Raw genomic sequence first — 4,317 nt, 5'->3', positions numbered from 1 at the left:
CGATGGTTCTACGAAGATGAAGGAGCTTGAAGAAGAATCCATTTTTTGTTTTTGGGTCGTAGGAACTCCGTACTATTAAGAGGGGTCACCAGAAGCTAAGCATGCACCCAAGAGTGGTTAGGGTTGAGTCGAAGTTGACCGGAGGCTCGCTGTTGTTTTTCACAAGCAGAAGAGACTGGATGGTCCGAGCTCCTGGTCAGATAGTTCGGTGGCAGGACGGTCCGGGCCTTGGTCTGGCCCCTACTCTGAGTTAGTTAAGTGTTGGCTGGACGGTCCGGCCACCTAGCCAGACAGCCTAGTTAGGTTTCTTTTCCAACGGCTAACTGACGTCTACCAGCCTATATAAGGCCCCCTTGAGATCTAGCCGTTGGTGAGGCTTTCTGTTCGAATTCTCTGGTTGCTAGGGCAAGTTTAGCACCTCTCAAGCCTCCCCACTAACCCAAAACACTTCATAGAGAGGTTAATCGCTGGATCATGTCTTAGGGAGAGTGTTTAGGTTAGTGACTGATAGAGTGTTCATTCTCGGGCGTTGATGGATGCATGTGGAGTCAAGGTGGCCTATTACTCTTGGAGATTGATCTCCTAGACGGATAGATGTCGCTTGCGGGCCTCCGATTCTTGTGGATCGCCCGGGAGCAAGTTGTGAAGGTGGTTGCCTAACCTCCATAAGGAAATAGGTAAGATTGATAGTGGATTCTTGTGCTTTCTCATAGAAGGCTGCAGGGTAGAGCGGATTGCAACCTAGGACTGGGTAAGCCGCCTTGATCTTGACCTTTGTGGTCGATCGAAGGGGTTGCTAGTCCTTAGGTGTGAATTCGGAGACCCGTGTTGGCCTTGTGGGAGGAAGCCAAGAGAGGAAAAGTATTGAGAGTGATCTCGCTCAATGGAGCGCGCCTTTGTATTCCACGCACGATCACATCATGTTCCCAGTAACATCACTGAAAAGCAGACTGTCAAGTTTGCATTTTTCACTGACCGGACGGTCCGGTGTTCTAACCAGGACGGTCTGGCCAAAGCTCTCGGCCCAACCCGAAAGTGCTGACTGGACAGTCCGGCCATAGGCCTGGACGGTCCGGCCCTTTACTAACTGCTGTGATTTGAAAGATTTTTCAGGACACCTATTCACCCCCTCTAGGCTGTCTCTCTGGGACTTCAATTGGTATTAGAGCCTATTCTTCTGAAAAGACTTAAAAGCTTGAAGTGATCCAAGATGGGAGACAAGACTAGCGACGTTTCTAATAACAACCATAAAGATGGAGATGGTGGAGAAGGCTCTACCAAAAAGGGAGCTTCTATTTAGTTTGATTACTCTAAACTCAATACTTCCTCTTCTAACATTTCTATCTCTTCTGGCCGTGCATCTTCCTTTGATGGTATTCACTATGGGGCATGGAAGCACAAAATGAGAATTCATCTAATCTCTTTGCATCCAAGTGTTTGGAAAGTTGTGTGCATAGGTGTGAAGAACATGCCGATTGATGAAGAAGATCTCACTCCGGCACAAGAGCTTCTCATCCACCGCAATGCTTAAGCGGCAAGTGTGATCCTCAACTCCTTGAGCCCGGAGGAATTCAACAAGGTTGATCAACTTGATTAAGCCAAGGAGATTTGGGACACACTCCGCATTGCCCATGAAGGATCAAGAGGGGTTCGAGAATCCAAAATCGAACTTCTTGAAGGGAAGCTTGGGAAGTTCGTGATGGAGGATGACGAAACACCTCAAGAGATGTATGACCGAATGATGGTCATTGTGAACAAGATCTGTGGCCTTGGAAGTGAAGACATGACGGATCATGTGGTGGTGAAGTGCTTGCTCCAGGTCATCTCACCAAGGAACCCTACCTTGGTGACTTTGATCCATGAGTCAAGCGGTTTCAAGAGAATGACTCCAAGTGACGTGCTCTCAAGGATCATCTCGCATGAACTCTTGAAGGAAGAAGCCAAGGAAGTCAAGAAATATACCACCAATGGCACCCAAGCCAAGAACAAGGAGGTTGCATTCAAGGCAAAGAAGACAAGCTCCAAGCTTTAAGAAGAGAGCTCAAGTGACTCGAAGAGTGAGGATGAAGAACTCGCTCTCTTGGTCCACAAATTCAAGAAATTCCTCCGCAAGAAGAACTATGGGAGAAAGAATGAGGATTGATACAAGAAGCAATCTAAGAAAGCATGCTATGAGTGCAAGGAGTTGGGGCACTTTATAGCGGATTGCCGCAAGCTCGCTAAGAACAAGGAGGGCAAGGGTAAGACCAAGTACTTCAAGAGAAGGCCCGGGAGAGCTCACATTGGTGAAGAGTGGTCTTTAAGCGACAAAGAAGAGGAGCCCAAGTCAAGCGACTCCAAGAGCAAAGGCGTCGCTACCGTGGCTATATCGCCATCAAGCACGGAGCGACTCTTCTCCAACTTGAGCGACGACGACAACAATCATACGCCATTGTGCCTCATGGTGCAAGGGCGCAAGGTATATCTCGCTCCTAAGCATCATGTTGACTCTAGTGATGATGATGATATAGACCATGATAATGATGATGCTATGCTTAGAAATTTTAGCAAGCCCGCTCACATTCATATCGCTAAACTCATGAAAGTGCTAGAAGAGAAGGAAGGATCTCTTGAGAGGCAAGAGGATCTCCTTATTCAAGAGAGGATGAAAAATGACTCTCTTGAAAAGATCCTTGCCGGAAAAGATGAGAAGTTGTTTGATTTGTCTAAGAAACTCATGCTAGCAAATCAAACCGTAACCAATCTGAAGGATGTCAATGAAATTCTTGAGGAAACTATTATGTCCATGAATATGAGGCAAAATGGTCTTGAGAATGAAATTGACAATCTTAAGTACAACCTCTCCAACTCTAAGGACAACACAATAGTCAATACCATTCTTGATTGTGAGAAATGCAAAACTATTGACTTAAGTGTTGTTGAGACTAACAATGCAGCTCTCAAGGAGTTGAAGAAGGAGAATGAGAGGTTGGAGACCTTGGTAAAGTTTGGATGCATTCGAACTTACCAATCCAAGGATGCCCTCTTCAAGACAATCACCTATTATAACAACAAGGATAAGAGGGGTCTTGGCTATTCCCCCGACTCAAATGCAATCCCAAAAAGAGTAATAGTTAATGGTAAACCATGTGTTGCATTTGTGAAGGAAGGGGAGTCAACTGCTGAAGAGGAAGCAAAAATTAGCCCTGAGGACAGACAGTCCGAACAGGGCTGGACAGTCCTGCCTGAGCCCTCTGTTCAACAGAGAAGGTAGGCCGGACGGTCCGGTCCAGCCCCTCTATTCAACAGAGAGGGCAGACCAGACAGTCCAGTCTGGGTCGGCCAGTCCGGTCAGACTTCTCGATCTGGAAGAAAGGTCTGGCCGGACGGTCTGGTCCCAAGGACCAAACGGTCCGACCAGAGCTGTCTGCCTGGCAGAGAGTACTAGCCAGACAGTCCAACCCCAGCAGGGCAGAAAAGCTGACTCTGAGCTCCTCAATTCGTGAGGAACTAGCTCGAATCAGGCTTATCTATGGCTCTCATGTGATCATGAAGAACAATCGTGGACATGTGGTTGCTATCTTCATTGGATCAAATCAAGAGAAGCGGAGGCCAAACATATGGATCCCAAGGGAGTTGATCACTATTGTTAAGGGACCCAAACTTAAACATGTTTGGGTACCTAAATTGCATGCTTGACCTGTTTCTTGTAGGCATACTCCTCCGATGGCTCGAGTTGGGTGATCGATAGCGGATGCACTAATCATATGACTGGAGAAAGGAGTATGTTTACCTCACTGAATGAGAATGGAGGAAATTGCGACGACATTATCTTTGGAGATGACAACAAAGGAAAGGTAATGGGCCTAAGTAAAATTGCAATCTCCAAAGACAACTATCTCTCAAATGTCCTTTTTGTTGAGTCCCTTAGTTACAATCTACTCTCGGTTTCTCAATTGTATAAGCTTGGATTTAATTGCCTCTTCACTGATATAGATGTTACCGTCTTTAGGAGAGATGACAAATCGGAGGTGTTTAAGGGAAGACTAAAGGAGGATCTCTATCTTGTCGACTTTGACAATGATAGAGTTAACTCTGAATCTTGCTTAATTGCCAAATCGACTCTTGGATGGCTTTGGCATCGTCGCCTTGGCCACTCCGGGATGAGAAATTTATCAAATCTTCTAAAGGGGGAGCACATTCTTGGCCTATCTAATGTCATTTTTGAGAAAGACCGAGTTTGTAGTGCTTGTCATGCGGGGAAGCAAGTTGGAACCTTCCACCCCACAAAGAACATCATGACGACTACAAGACCGTTGGAGTTATTGCACATGGACC

The sequence above is a fragment of the Oryza brachyantha genome, chromosome 12, assembly GCF_000231095.2.
Source record: "Oryza brachyantha chromosome 12, ObraRS2, whole genome shotgun sequence".
Lineage (NCBI taxonomy): Eukaryota > Viridiplantae > Streptophyta > Magnoliopsida > Poales > Poaceae > Oryza > Oryza brachyantha.
Note: the sequence above shows the minus strand (reverse complement) of the source record.